Consider the following 16,624-nt stretch of genomic DNA (forward strand, 5'->3'; position numbering starts at 1 on the left):
TTGCAAAGCGACTGTGTATTTTAAGAGATGTGGTTGGTTTTGTGTTTTTCTTTTGTTGGGGGTTGGTGGGTTGGGGGGTTTGGTGTACAGCTATCTCTGAGAGAGCGATCGTAATCGCAGAGAATTCGGGCTAGATATATATATATATATATATATATATATATATATATATATATATATGTGTGTGTGTGTGTGTGTGTGTGTGTGTGTCTCTCTCTCTTTCTCTCTCTCTCTCTCTCTCTCTCTCTCTCTCTCTCTCTCTCTCTCTCTCTCTCTCTCTCTCTCTCTCTCTCTCTCTCTCTCTCTCTCTGTGTGTGTGTGTGTGTGCGCGCGCGCGCGCGCAAAACACATTTAACGACATTCAGCACATTTTAATTACGGTTATATGTTGTCGGATATAAGTAATGATTAAGTCACACAGAAAATAATTAGAGAGAGTATACCTGCGGTCACTACTCTGTGGGCTATTCTTCTCAATTTGCGACACGGGACCTTTTTGTATGCACTATTTAACAGACAGGATTGTGTATAACATGGTCTTTGTTACACCAGTTGTGTAGCAATAGCACCGAAGGGAATTGATCCTGGACTGACCGCACACCAGATGAGAGTGTTTTACCACTGGGCAACGCCGCCACATACCTCACTCCACCCTACGCGTAGCATAATTAATTCAGAATGAAGGAAGGGAATATTTTATTTAACGACGCACTCAACACATTTTATATACGGTTATATAGCGTCAGACATATGGGCTACTCTTTTTTTATTAGCAGTAACGGATCTTTTATATGCACCATGCCACAGACAAGATGTGGAGCACTAGCTGGAACGAGAAATATCCTATTAGGCCACCGACGGGGATCGATCCTAGACCGATAATTCAGAATGAAGCCATTATAAAAATTGAAAGGAAAATTGTGATCTGGATGTTTCAGTCAGTCATTGATCCTAGCTCATGACATGCACACCTTTTATATTTCGCACGAAATAATATTTTAAGCGTCTACAAACACCAAGACAGCCAGAAACATATTGGTTTTGTCAAACGTCATAGAGTAAAAATGAAATTGTAACTAATGCATAATGTATTGGGGGGGGGGGGGGGGGGGGGGGGGGAGCTGCCTTTAAATTTTAATATTAGTACGAATTTTAATCACTTTATGAATTGTTAATTTGTCTTGTTCATACTTGGAAGAGAAGAGCGAATTTAAAGCGATAGACCCATCAAGGTGTCCCTTTTCATTTCATCTTGCTAATTTCACTATACCAACATTTCCCCTGTTATCCGTAGCTCATATTTATTACTACATATTGGAATTTTCCCGTCCAACCAAAGTTTGTTTAAAGTCTGTTTTGTTTAACAACACCACTAGAGCACATTGATTTATTGATTTGGTAATTTTGGAATTTAGTGTTAGAGAGGAAACCCGCTACATTTTCCCATTAGTAGCAAGGGCTCTTTTATATGCACCATCCCACAGACAGCATAGCACATAACACGGCACTGGCTGGAACGAGTAATAACCCACCGAGCCCACCGACAGGGATCGATCCTAGGTCCACCATGCGTGAGGCGAGTGAATGACCACTGGACTACGTCCCTCCCTCATCCCAGCCAGTGCCACACGAATTGTATATTAAAGGCTATGTTATGTGTTATTGTGTCTGTTGGAAAGAGCATATAAAAGATCCCTTGTTGCTAATGGAAAAATGTAGCGGGTTTCCTCTGAAGACTATATGTCAGAATTACCAATGTTTCACATCTAACAGCCACTGGTTAATTAATCAGAGGCGCGTGTGAAGGAGTTTATGCAGGGGAGCGGGTGTTCCAGACTATAGCAGCGAGCGGGTGTTCCAGACTATAGCGGGGAGCGGGTGTTCCAGACTATAGCAGCGAGCGAAGTGTCCAGTGGGGGCCGGACCCTGAAACCATCTTGCACACCCGCCCGAATCAAAATGCTCTAGTAGTGTTTTTTATTTTTTTTTGGAGGGGGGGGGGGGGGGGGGGCTGGGTGTGTGTGTGGAGACATACTGGATTTTCTCGAATTAAACTAAAATACCCGAATCTGGATAACAACATTTATTATATAACATTTAGTGTATTTCTTAAAATATCAGTGAAATAAAAGTGTTATCAGTCACTCAGTAACGATAATACATTTTAGAGTGAAAGTTTCACTATTTCCCTCTAAAATGTGTAATCGTCACTGTAGAAAGTGTTATACTGCAATACAGTGTCACATTGCCTTCGGTTCTCGTTTGCGAGTGAGTGAGTAAAAGTTTTACACGTGCGTATATACCACGAAGGTTTCACGCACGCCTGTCACGGGCTTAATCTCTGATTTTCGCCAGTAACTAAGTCCGGGCCAGGAGGGGGGAGGGGTACGTTTGAGGTGGGCGGAATTTGGAATAAAAAATTTAGTGGTCGGTCAAAGACCTAAGTCCTAAAATCCTAACGACATTCTACACTTCTACACATGTCCGGACTAAGAATTTAAAACCAAAAGTTTTTGACTGCTCGGCCTAAAAGGTTTTAAGGTGATTTGAGCAATTGATCGGGCACCAAAGTAAAGTGCGTTGGACTATTTATAAAAAAATAAACATAAGAATTTTGAGCCGCGGCCGAAATTTTTTAAAGTCCAACTAAGCCCAAAAAAAGAAAATGGAGGTTGGTGTCTACTTTGGCGAGCCTGAAGATTCCCGGAGTAGAGGCAGGAGATGTTGGCGTCGTAGCAAAGTACGCACTACAGCACCGTAGTCGGGGCCGCAGACCGCCCGGATCATCTTGTGGATGTTCTTGTTGTCCAACTTGGCCGGAAGTATGACTTGGCGGTAGGTCTTGTCCCTCTGGTGCGTCACGACTACGGTGTCATGAGTTCCAAACATCTTGTTGTGGAGTTCGTATTTGCTGCCGTCCTCCAGGGATCTCCAGTCTGTGTTGAGGTGGCTGCCTCGTAGCTGCGTCGGGTCAGTCGTGTCCCCCTGCATGTACTGGTGAAGTTGTTTATTCAGTCCGTTCACAGCGACGGTCCATTCGGACTCTTCAGGGGTAGCGACTACCGGGGCTGGTCTCTCGGCCTTGGCTGGCCGGTCGGTCGGTGATGTTGCCTTCCTTTTTTCTCCAACGGTGGTCGATCGGGCCGATGGCGAGGCGACTGGCTGTACCGGAGATACCGGCCAGTTCTTCCTGGGCCATGTGACGGTCGGTGATGGAGGGTCGTTGGGCGTCTCACACACCGCAGTGTTGAGCTCGTCCAGTTCGGTGGCCGACGGTTCCCTTGGGGCTCGTCGCGTCGTCTCAGGTTGGACTGGGGGCGGCGTCGCAGAAGGGACCGCCACTGGCGGTTGAGCCGCCAGCTTAGATCCCCCCCCCCCCCGTGCCGCTCCTGGCGCAGGTTTCCTCTTCCTCCACTTCCGATTCCTTGTCGGTGAGATCGCGTCCCCGTACACCAAGGTCACGGAAGCCCGTGACCCGGTGTGCGTGACGCGATACTCACTCAGCTTTCCAAAACTGGCGAGCAGTCCCCCCAGGTGGGGGGGGGGGGTAAGTCAAGAGCGCAGCTAACCACGTCTACTCTCATCGCGAGTTGAGTTGAAAAGCCTCTCGTTTGCCCAGGGTTTATTCGAACACCACCACCCCCCCCCCCCCCCCCCCACCCCCCATCACCACCACCACCACCCACCGCATTTTTTTTTATTATCACACGTGATCCACCACTAACCCCTCCATCACTCCACTTAGTAAAAATAGATCATTATATTTTTCACTGTGTCGCTAACAATGACTAGGTAGGAAGTTGAAGGATATTTATAAACAACCAATCAGATACCTAAGGTTAGGCTATGGGGACCTGGATGAAATTAAATGCAATAATTTTAAACTCTACGATTAGTAGATTTGTAAATGAAATCGTCACTGTATGATCAAACTATAGATTTTACTGGGATGTGCCATGCTTAAAGAAGGTAAGATCATATTTTGCCTGTACGATTCACTGTATAGCCATGTATTGTATTGTACAGTATAAATTATAATATGTCGGAAATACGAGAGTGTAAATGTATACACGCGTACAACCAAAATAGGCCAAGATATAAGAATAAAGATCAAATAGCAGACTGAAAACTTATATATAAGATGCACATCCTCAAACCTCAAGTTTGTCGAAATTCAAGACAGTTGTGTCGTAAGTTATAATTTCCACAGTGCTACTTCCTTGTTTGAAATCCACGGGTCACGTATTATATACATTTGTTTGACACACGAGCATCTCGAATTAGATGTTTTATTTATACTTGTGAAAGTTATATACAGAATGCTAATTGGACCACATCGTCGGACCTATATTTATGTAACATCCCACATATCTAAATTCATTCATGTGAGAATTCTAGAAGTTGTCTTAGTTTCCTACGTATATTTAAAGCTACCAAGGTAGTCGCCCGTGTCGAAATTTTAACAGGGAGCGCAGTCTAGACTGGCGAGCAAAGTTTATATGGGGGGGGGGGGGGGGGGGGGGGGGGGTTGAGTCATGCTTTCTCGGAAAATACATTGAAGGGAACTCTGAATTGAGGTGGGTTCGCTCGCTTAAGGTACGATGGGAATTAGAATCGATCGCCCTTTGCATACTTGTTGGGTTTTTCCCGTCCCAACCAGTGTCCCACGATATTCATGTATTTTTCTCTTTGGGTAAGTGTATATAAAAGGTCCCTTGTTGCTATTCGTTAGAAGTAGCCTTTGTGGTGGTATCTGGTGTAACAAAGGCCGTGGTATGCACTATCCAGTCTTTGGGATGGTGCCTATAAAAGATCCATTGCTGCTTATCGAAAGGAGTAACCCATGAAGTGGCGACAGCGGGTTTCGTCTCTCTGTATCTGCGTGGTCCTTAATCATATGTCTGACGCCATATTTAACCGTAAATGAAATGTGTCGAGTGCGTCGTTAAATAATACATTTCCTTCCTTCTTTTGATCAAACTAATTGTATGATGGACATCAAAATAGCCGTAGTTTAGAATGTGAAATGTCTCTTTAGCGTTGTTAGGCGAGTGTACGGAAGAGGGTGGGGTGTCAAGGATCGAATCTCCACTCTGTTCAGAGAGATTTTTTAAATAGATATTTTCCGTAGTAGCATGAACCGAATTCTCTAGAAATTGCACTTACCACAATCTTACTCAGCATGATATTCCAGTAAATGCGCTTATTTTTATGGTCACTTGAAATAGATTGACCGGAACTCGTGATGTTCAAGATGGCGGCGAGTCGTGCCACCTAATTTTTCTCCAAAAGAGTTTGTCCGTCTTGAATCCAGGTCAGAACTTGTGATTAATATGTTGGGTTGTTGTAAACTCTGTCTTGTAACACGCGGAACTGACGTAGTGTGTATAGCTTATTGCATTGTACCGAATGACAAACTTGTGTGTCATGGTCCAAGGTTGACCCAACGTTTAATAACGCATTAACAGAATCTGCTGTCCATATTGGTAATGCATTTTAAATCTTCTACGTTTATACTTTCATTGTGTGTACAGCTGTTATTGTTTGTTACAAGATGTTCCAACCAGTATAGAGTACAATACAAAACAAAAATGGAGCTTCGATTTCCTCCAAACTTGAGGGTTCCCGATTAAAACATTTTTTAAATCTCTTAAATAGTACGTGGCACTCTGACTTGTGCCAGAATACGACTTTTGAATACGATAACGGTTTTGTCGGTCAGTTTCAAAGCAGGTTATTGTGGTTTTTAGTACACACAATTTGCCCCATGGGCCGGATTATGTTCATGGTTATTAGAGGAAAAGCCCGAAAGGAAAACCATGTTATATCCGTCAAACTATTTAGGTGATCGCAGTAATTGTACGACTGACCTCCACTCAGTATCACTATCGTATCCCCGAGCATCAGGCCAAACTACGATTGAAATGTTAGCATACAGTAAAGTAATATTGCTGCCAGCATCACAGGGACATCAAAGGAAAGCACTTTACAGAATGTATGGCTGTAAGTCGTAAGAAGCGAGGTGTAGGTCAGTAGTAGAGCTTCCGCCTGAGGTGTGATAGATCGCTCCATGATATATCAGGGCTGAGTTCAGTCAAATCAAACAGGGATAGAAACGTTCGCAAGCCTGATTTATGTACTTCACGTTAAACCAAATGACCACATCGGGTACCAGTGAAATAGTTCGCGAACGTTAGCGTCGCTGAACTCGGGTCGAGTTACTCCCGTGTAAATCAGCCTCTCACGAGCTACAAATGAACCAGCTTCCGTGATGTAGTGGTTGAGGCATCAGACTTACGGCCGGTAGGTACTGGGTTCACACTCCGGTTCCGGATCTTACCCAGGGCGAGTTTTAAAGGTCCTATGGGGGCCACTATAACAGCTTCTTTTTCTCGCTAAATAACAACGAATGACTAACCCACTGTCCTGAACAGACAGCACAGATAGCCGAGGTATGTGCACAGGACAACTTGGTTGAACCATAGCCGAGGTATGTGCACAGGACAACTTGGTTGAACCATAGCCGAGGTATGTGCACAGGACAACTTGGTTGAACCATAGCCGAGGTATGTCCACAGGACAACTTGGTTGAACCATAGCCGAGGTATGTGCACAGGACAACTTGGTTGAACCATAGACGAGGTATGTGCACAGGACAACTTGGTTGAACCATAATTTGATATAAGCATACAAATTAGGTGAAATGAATGAAAGTGAAAGGAAAGGAAATTAATGTATGTTTAACAACACTTCAGCACAATTTAAACTACGGTTATTTGGTGTCTAGCATATGGTTATTTCCTCACTTGGTCTAGATAATAAGAGAGAAACCTACTCTCGCCACATATACTATTTCTAGACATAATAGCACATACCATGGTCTTTGATATGCTAATCGTGTAGCACTGGGTTTGGGGTAAATAATCTTATGCAAATCCTCGTAAGTCTACAGGCACAATTGTATACATGGACGTGTGTGTATGACTACGTATACAGCAGCCAATAAACCGTCTGATACGCTATATCATATTACACTGTATTTACATAAATGCCATCATCATTACAACATGCATTGTGAGTAATTCACCTCTTGTATTTTTAATGTATTTGTTATATTGTTAGCAGGGCGGGATTTAACTCAGTCGGTTGAGTGCTTGCTTGAAGTGGTTGCGTCGCAGAATCAAACCACCTCGGTGGATTCATTCAACTGACTGGGTTTTTTCTCATTCCACACTGTGCACCACAACCGTGTTATAAAGTCCGTCGTATGTGTTTTCCTGTCTGTGGGAAAGTGCATATAAAATATCCCTTGCTGCATAAGAAAACATGTAGCAGGTTTCTTCTTATGACTACATGTCAGAATTACCAAACGTTTCACATCTAATAGCCGATGATTCATTAATCGACGTGCTCTCTGTTCGTGTTTCATATTGCTACAAGTGTTACATACTACTTTATGCAATGAACGGTATCTCTGAACCTCATGCAAGTACAACAGGTTTGATAAATTGATATTCATATAATCGGGTTAGCTAATTTGACCACGGCGCCGAGAATCCTTGGTTCCTCTTCTGTGATTGAGGCAGTTCAGACATAACTGTTGTTTAAGTCAGGCATCAACACTCGGGATCAACGATGAAGAGGGAACATTTAGTATTCTCCATTAAAAACCAGCTTCTTGACCCGCGGAAAAATAAAATTATACTGAAAATAAAATGGAACGCAAGTCGTGATTGACGTTTGACTATTGGTGGGCGTGGTGTCGTAGAGAGGGGCCGGGCGTGCTTGACGTTTGACTATTGGTGGACGTGGTGTCGTAGAGAGGGGCCGGGCGTGCTTCGGTAAAGAAGCCACCTAAGATGTGATGGGTCGCAGGATCGGTCGCCCGTGATGTTGTTTGCTTAAGGGTTTTTTTTTTTTTTTTTTTTTTTTTTTTTTTCATTGTTGCTTTTTTTTTTGTGTGTCTTTGTTTTGAGGGGCTTTTTTTGTGTGTCGGTTGTTGTTTTTTGTCCCAACCCTCACAACAAAGACCGCTGTGTGTACACTCTTGACTATGGGGATGGCATTAATAATATGTTTTGTACTTTTTTCTGTAAGAGAAGCCATATTTCATGACTGCGAGTTTTTCCTTTTTTATTCTCTTGACGAAGTGTTGAAATTATTACATATTAGACAGTTATTAGTTGGGGCCGAATTTACAAAGCCTGTTTATGTCTTACACACGTGTAACTGCATATACATGCCTCACACACGTGTGACTGCATATGCATGCCTCACACACGTGTGACTGCATATGCATGCCTCACACACGTGTGACTGCATATGCATGCCTCACACACGTGTGACTGCATATGCATGCCTCACATACGTGTGACTGCATATGCATGCCTCACACACGTGTGACTGCATATGCATGCCTCACACACGTGTGACTGCATATGCATGCCTCACACACGTGTGACTGCATATGCATGCCTCACACACGTGTGACTGCATATACATGCCTCACACACGTGTCACTGCATATACATGCCTCACACACGTGTAACTGCATATACATGCGTGCGTATAGGAAACATATGCTTTGTAAATTCGGCCCTCTTAGTTTAAGTGTGCTGAGGTTTCGTTACGCAAATATTTCTTCCCTTTTTTCTGCTTCTTTTTGTTTTTTGTTTTGTTTGTTTGTTGTTCTTGTCGTTGTTTCTTTTTTAAATGGTGTTTTGAGGGATGGGGGTATTAAAAGGTGTTAATAGCATAGGTATCAGCGGTTCTTTTGTGGAACAATTCTCATTGATTTGTACGTTCATCATCAGGAAAACAAGGACGTTGTTTTGAATGGAAACTAATGCTAACTCTATTTTGCGGTTTGTCTTGGTTACAAGTATACGTTGGCTGTTCCACCTTTTCATCAACCACTATAGTACATTCAGACGAATGCTTTCAGATAATAATGAATATTGTAAATTTGTCATGACGTCAAACGCTTGCTTCCAAGCATCAGTGGGGTTTCTTACGGCGAAAGAACTTCCGCCTAAGGCGTGAGAAGTCATAAAATCGATGCCCCAATTTAGACTCATCGTGTTTCCACATGATTAAATCACTACACGACAATCAGTATGTCAAGGCCAATTTTGCTTAACATTGTCTGTGGGGAAATTGTTGATAAAAATGTTTAAAATAATAGAGATGAATCGTCACTTTATTGATTAATAATAACAAAACCGAAACATCGTTTTCAGTTAGTAAGAGTTGCTATTTTCAATGTAATTTTGCAATAGTTGATATTCTTGATACTAACAGCCAAGTCTGGTACGTCAACGGTTTGTGGGAACGTGCATATACAGTAGCTATTGTGATGGTAGAGGTCGGCCTCTCTCTCTCTCTCTCTCTCTCTCTCTCTCTCTCTCTCTCTCTCTCTCTGCCTCTCTCTCTGCCTCTCTCTCTCTCTCTGTGTGTGTGGTGTGTGTGTCTGTGTGTGTGTGTGTCTATATATATTTTTTTATACATGTGTGTCTCACTCTCTACCCTCTTTGTCTCTCTCTCTCTCTCTCTCTCTCTCTCTCTCTCTCTCTCTCTCTCTCTCTCTCTCTCTCTCTCTCTCTCTCTCTCTCTGTATGTGTATCCTGTTTATTTTCGTGTGACTGTCATCGGGATTCTGCAGTCGTGACCTGTATTTCTCTGAATACGAAACCTCTGTAATGGGTCAGTGGCAGTATCTCAAAGGCCATAGACCAGAGGAAGCTCAATAATCCCAATTCCTTCCGGCTGCCAATTTTCACGTAGTGTGCACAGGCTAAAGGTAATCATTTGAGCTTTCTGAAGAAGTCATTCTTTAAAGCTGTTATCAAGATGTCCTAGGTAGATTTAGGTATAAGTGCATCAGAAATTTGTTTATTTATCGTGTCTTGCAGACGCGGATCTGGGGAGAGGGTGCTTGTGGTGTGCACTCCTCTTTGAATTTAGAAGAGCTTTGAATAATCTCGTGTATACAATGAATTTATTTGTGTCTCTCCCCCCCCCCCCTCCCTCCCTCCATCCCGCCCTCTCTCTCTCTCTCTCTCTCTCTCTCTCTCTCTCTCTCTCTCTCTCTCTCTCTCTCTCTCTCTCTCTCTCTCTCTCTCTCTCTCTCTCTCTCTAACCCTCCATTAAATTCGAAAACCGCATTCATTTAATGACGCATAAAACTTGCGTATTTATTTTGTATAATGAATCGAACTTTAAGGCGACTAACCGCGACACGAAAGAATCCAGTTGAGAGCTTTGGTCGGTTTCCTGGCATGGTCCATTACAAAGTAGACCAACAGTTTTGTTCTACTTTAAATTCTTATTTTAGGTTTCCCTTCTCATCTTTTATGTCTAGATTTCTCGGTTGCGTGACCTGACAACATGGTTGACAGCGTATTCGCTCATGTCAAACTGGTAGGTCAGATATCATTTGAGAATATCCTTCGTCGAATTATTCGACTTTCTGATGAATCAAATCAAGTGCATTAAATCCCTTTATATTGATGTTAAATGTAACCCGTGCAAAGGGGAAGTTTTGAAAGGGTCTGGTGGCTTTACTCTGGTATTTCAAAAAAAAAAAAAAAAAAAAAAAAAAAAAAAAAAAAAAAAAAAACCCACCCTGACCGTCATATATATAGCCACTTCTATATTAAGTTACAAAAATGGCGGCTTCCATCGCCGTTGTATTTATGGTATTCATCTTTGTACGCAATATTTAGCACGACATGGTAATCGACTGGACCTTAGCGCAGAAAAGAGCCTTGCTAAGTGTGGGATCGGATAAGTTCAAAACTGGTTGTCGGCAGTACACATCAAGAGAGAAGCAGCGGTTAGAACGATCGGAAAATGTTGAAAAGGCCTTGTGTGTTATTAATATATTATAGTGTTATTACTACTGATAATACAACATGTCTAGCATTTACCACTGATAACACACTCCGCTTACCGAGACCTAAATGTACAACTGTCACCTGCTCAACGTGCGATAGGTCGTAGGATCAATCGACATAGATGGACTCGGATTTTTATCTATCCAAAGACCCCACAGCAAAAGCCATGTTATAAAGTGTGTTGCCCCGTCTGCGTGAAAGTAGATGTAAAAGATGTATTTTTAAACTTTTCGGTTGAAGTGACCTGTGTGATGGCATGTTTCCTTTCCTAATATCTTGTCTAGACCAAATGTGGACATGGGGGGGGGGGGGGGGGGGGGGAGGGGGGTATTTAGCTCAGTAGGTAGACCGCTCACCGTAGGTTCTTGGATCGTAGTATCGAACCTGCTCGGTAGGTAGACCGCTCACCGTAGGTTCTTGGATCGTAGTATCGAACCTGCTCGGTGGACACACTGACCTTTTGTTTCAACCCAATCAGTGCCCCACGACTGGTATACCAAACACCGTATAATGTGATATCATGTCTGAAAGAAAGAAATGTTTTATCTAACGACGCACTCAACACATTATATACACGGTTATATGGCGTCAAACATACGGTTAAGGACCTCACAGATATTGAGAGAGGAAACCGGATGTCGCCACTTCATGGGATACTCTTTTCGATTAGCAGCAAGGGTTGTTTTATTTGCACCATCCCACAGACTGGGCAGTACATACCACAGTCTTTGATGTATCAGTCGTGGTGCACTGGCTGGAGATATCATGTCTGTTCATGTATGAAAGATCCCTTGTTGCTAATGGAAAGATCTCTTGTTGCTAATGGAAAGATCCCTTGTTGCTAATGGAAAGATCTCTTGTTGCTAATGGAAAGATCCCTTGTTGCTAATGGGAAGATCCCTTGTTGCTAATGGAAAGATCCCTTGTTGCTAATGGAAAGATCCCTTGTTGCTAATGGGAAAATATAATTGGCTTCCTTTGAAGACTACGTGTCAGAATTACCAAATGTTTGACATTCAATAACCTTTGATTAATTAATCACTGTGCTCTAGGGTTTGCAACTAACTATAATAGCAATGTACTCCAGTGATGTCTTTAAAGAAAACAAATTTAAAGTGTCCAAATAACTATAATATGTTAGACACAAAATAACCGTTGTTTAAAATGTACTGGGGTGTCAGTAAAAACATGTTTCCTATTGTTTCTTGTTTCATCAATCAGCCTCGTTAAGAAAACGCTATTCCTTGATGGACTGCGATGCTTCGTGGACAATTTGACATCGGCAACTTTTCGGCAAGGGAGATAAATAATGGTAAACTATTTTAACAGACTCTTCCGCATTGACCAGTGTAGTTATAGGTTGCATTGTACCAAACCAGAAAGTTCCGTGTCAAAGTTCAACGTGCACTGTCAAATAATTTCGAAGTAAAAACGGCTGCGGCTCTGATTAATAGTAATATGTGATATCGATTATTTATGCAAATATTATTATCCATTGCCAATAAATAAATAAATAAATACACTTTTATTTGTTATGCAGTTGTTTAGCAGAATACACTAGAGGTTGAAACCAGTGCAGGGTACCCTAAAACGCAACTGATGTTTTCTGCAAAAATGAGGGTTGCTGATAAAAACATTCATCAAATCTTTAAAATGGTATGTGACACCCCCATCTCCTTCTATTCTTGTAGATTAAATGTGAGATGCCACACTTTGTTATTGGACCACTGTCTGGGTGTGTTGATAAGCTGCTTAAGTAAATAGATCCATTATCAGCAATAGGAATTGATTTGGCACATTGGACCCTAAAGGATATTCGTTGACTAATACGTGAAGCGTATGACAGTATTTCGGTCTATACGATGTTTTTCCTCTACATTCCTGTTAATGAAACCCATGCATATTTAATACACAGCTGTCATTAGATTTACGTGTCACTAACATGTTTAATATACTCACAACAATGGCGCACATTAAGCATTGTCCCAACGTTAGGCTGAATGTATGTGTAATTATAGATATAATACGATGAACGCCCAGGTCTTGAAGCCGGTGGAGAAAATCCAATTAACTGTGTGAGATTCTACCATAGGTTCGTATTCATCACCCGTGGGGGTGAAAATGTACGATTGTGTGTATGTCTTATGTTAGTCTCAGACTACCAATTGCCAGAACAAAGTTGGCGAACTCATGACTTCTAGATACAACTGTCCAGCTGCTTGTTTAAGCACTCTTACAACTCGGGGCCGGACGTAGCCCAGTGGTACAGCGCTCGCTCGATGCGCGGTCGGTCTGGGATCAATCCCCGTCGATGGGCCCATTGGGCTATTTCTCGTCATAGCCAGTGCACCACGACTAGTATATCAAAGGCCGTGGTATGTGCTATCCTGTATGGGATGGTGCATATAAAAGATCCCTTGCTGCTAATCGGAAAGAGTAGCCCATGAAGTGGCGACAGCGGGTTTCCTCTCTCAATATCTGTGTGGTCCTTAACCATATGTCTGACGCCATATAACCGTAATTAAAATGTGTTGAGTGCGTCGTTAAATAAAACATTTCTTTCTTTCTTACAACTCGATTCTCGTCGTGTATGCCATTAATCGTCGATTTGGCCAATTCTGTGCTGGCAGTTGGTAATCTGACACTAGCATTACTCTATATAAAGATACAGATCTGGCTTGTGTCCCTCCCACTTCTTCAAATATCGTTTCTTTAGCCCTGTATATTAATCAAAATCAAATATCGGTTTCTTGTTGATCGTTATTAACTTACATCTAAATTGCTTTATTATTGTGGTTATTAGCAACATATATCGGTAAGTTTGACTCGTTATTTATACGGCGTGCCCCTAAATCTGTTGTTATTCATCGTGGTGCTGGGGTGGCAACCATTGAATACAGCACATATTACTCATCGTGGTACTGGGGTGGCAACCATTCTCATGTGTTTCCCTCAAAGTGGCGAATACAGCACATATTCCTCGTCGTGATGCTGGGGTGGCAACCACTCTCATGGATTTCCCTCAGATGCACATATTCCTCATCGTGGTGCTGGGGTGGTAACCATTCTCATGCGTTTCCCTCAAAGTGGCGAATACAGCACATATTCCTCATCGTGGTGCAGGGGTGGCGACCATTATCATGCGTTTCCCTCAAAGTGGCGAATACAGCACATATTCCTCATCGTGGTGCTGGGGTGGCAACCATTATCATGCGTTTCCCTCAAAGTGGCGAATACAGCACATATTCCTCATAGTGGTGCTGGGGTGGCAACCATTATCATGCGTTTCCCTCAAAGTGGCGAATACAGCACTTATTCCTCATAGTGGTGCTGGGGTGGCAACCATTATCATGCGTTTCCCTCAGAGTGGCGAATACAGCACATATTCCTCATAGTGGTGCTGGGGTGGCAACCATTCTCATGTGTTTCCCTCAAAGTGGCGAATACAGCACATATTCCTCATCGTGGTGCTGGGGTGGCAACCATTCTCATGTGTTTCCCTCAAAGTGGCGAATACAGCACATATTCCTCATCGTCGTGCTGGGGTGGCAACCACTCTCATGGATTTCCCTCAGATGCACATATTCCTCATCGTGGTGCTGGGGTGGTAACCACTCTCATGGATTTCCCTCAGATGCACATATTCCTCATCGTGGTGCTGGGGTGGCAACCATTCTCATGTGTTTCCCTCAAAGTGGCGAATACAGCACATATTCCTCATCGTCGTGCTGGGGTGGCAACCACTCTCATGGATTTCCCTCAGATGCACATATTCCTCATCGTGGTGCAGGGGTGGCAACCATTATCATGCGTTTCCCTCAAAGTGGCGAATACAGCACATATTCCTCATAGTGGTGCTGGGGTGGCAACTATTCTCATGTGTTTCCCTCAAAGTGGCGAATACAGCACATATTCCTCATCGTGGTGCTGGGGTGGCAACCATTCTCATGTGTTTCCCTCAAAGTGGCGAATACAGCACATATTCCTCGTCGTGATGCTGGGGTGGCAACCACTCTCATGGATTTCCCTCAGATGCACATATTCCTCATCGTGGTGCTGGGATGGTAACCACTCTCATGTGTTTCCCTCAGAGTGGCGAATACAGCACAAAATCCTCATCGTGGTGCTGGGGTGGTAACCACTCTCATGTGTTTCCCTCAGATGCACATATTCCTCATCGTGGTGCTGGGGTGGCAACCACTCTCATGTGTTTCCCTCGGAGTGGCGAATACAGCACAAAATCCTCATCGTGGTGCTGGGGTGGCAACCACTCTCATGTGTTTCCCTCAGAGTGGCGAATACAGCACAAAATCCTCATCGTGGTGCTGGGGTGGCAACCATTATCATGGGTTACCCCGAATGGCGAATACAGCACACGTTCGGTATCTCTTCTAAATTTCAAAACGAGTTCTGTAAGCATCTGTGATAATGGTTTTTTAAATATGATGGGGGTTTTTTCTTTTTGTGTTGATTGGGTTACTTACGTTTGACCTCTTTAAACGGTTTAACTTATAACGTTTTAATTTTTACTTAATTTTTGCACTTACCTTAGACTGACACCCAATAGCCGAAGTACTTTTCGTGCTACGTTGTTGTTAAACATTCATTCATTGGTCCATTCTATTATTTGAATTTTCCATAGTTAGCTGACGTATTTGTCGTGCTGGGGTGCCGTTAAACATCTAATCTAATCTAATCTAATCTCGTTGTAGACTATTGTGTACGTGCGCGGTTGTATGCAAGTTGTGTACGTGTGTGTGAATGTACTTGTACTTGTGAATGTACGCGCGCGCGTGTGTGTGTGTGTGTGTGTGTGTGTGTGTGTGTGTGTTTCTGTTCCGTCGAGCATTTTAAAAACATGTCTTTATGTGTGTGTGTGTGTGTGTGTGTGTGTGTGTGTGTGTGTGTGTGTCATTGTATGTATGTCTGCGTGCTTGTGTGTGTATTCGTGCGTGTCTGTGTGTGTATGTCTATGTGTGTATGTGCGTGTGAATGTGTATTTGTGTGTGTCTGTGTATGTATGTGTTTATCTGTGTGTGTGTGTGTGTGTCTATATATGTGTGTGTGTGTCTATGTGTATGTGTGTATGTGTGTGTGTGTGTGCTCGCGCACGCGCATCGGTCGAGCGCTTTATGACTGTACTACGGAACGACGTTTTTATAGTGTAAAATATGCTTATGTAATGTTAAACAAACATTCCTTTCCTTCTCTTACACCCCTCTTAATCTGTTCATGAAGGTCAAGCTCATCTTGCACACATATCCAACAATATGAAGTGGCTGGGGTTTTACATCCATTGCTCTACGAGTATCTTATGACCAATTTATAGGTCAGCGTACTGTCGACAATTTTACTTGAGTCTTTTATTCGCCACAAATTAGCTCCATTTTCGCCACAGATTACCGCATCTTCAACACTGGCTGGTGTCAGATTGTGTGAAACTGCATCTAAACTGTTTCACTGGTCTATACGGTCTCCATCTCAAGGCTTCCGATTGGCTAACTAACACATTGAAAGGACGGCCGAAACTTGTCAATCACTGGCCACAATAGCGGAAATCGTCTTTACGAATCATGTTTAGTATGATGTCAATCTGATGTGAACGCACCAAGATCGTTTGAAAATGTTTTTTGTTTTTGTTTTTAATATTTTACTTTCGGTGTTCAGTTTTGCGGAAAGACAAGCCATGGTGTATGCATCGATTATTTCCTCTGAGTGGTTGACGCATG

At 42.9% G+C, this 16,624-nt stretch overlaps 1 protein-coding gene across 1 annotated transcript in view; it reads left to right on the forward strand.

The window, feature by feature from the left end:
* The first annotated feature begins 3,834 nt into the window (after positions 1 to 3,834).
* LOC121379052 (receptor-type guanylate cyclase Gyc76C-like) overlaps positions 3,835 to 16,624 on the forward strand; it is a 158,112-nt gene continuing 145,322 nt past the window's right edge. The window contains exon 1 of the mRNA XM_041507500.1: positions 3,835 to 3,969. The gene's annotated coding sequence lies outside the window, so the exon portion shown is untranslated. The remainder of the gene's footprint in view (positions 3,970 to 16,624) is intronic.

This window comes from Gigantopelta aegis, chromosome 8, assembly GCF_016097555.1.
Source record: "Gigantopelta aegis isolate Gae_Host chromosome 8, Gae_host_genome, whole genome shotgun sequence".
Classification (NCBI taxonomy): domain Eukaryota; kingdom Metazoa; phylum Mollusca; class Gastropoda; order Neomphalida; family Peltospiridae; genus Gigantopelta; species Gigantopelta aegis.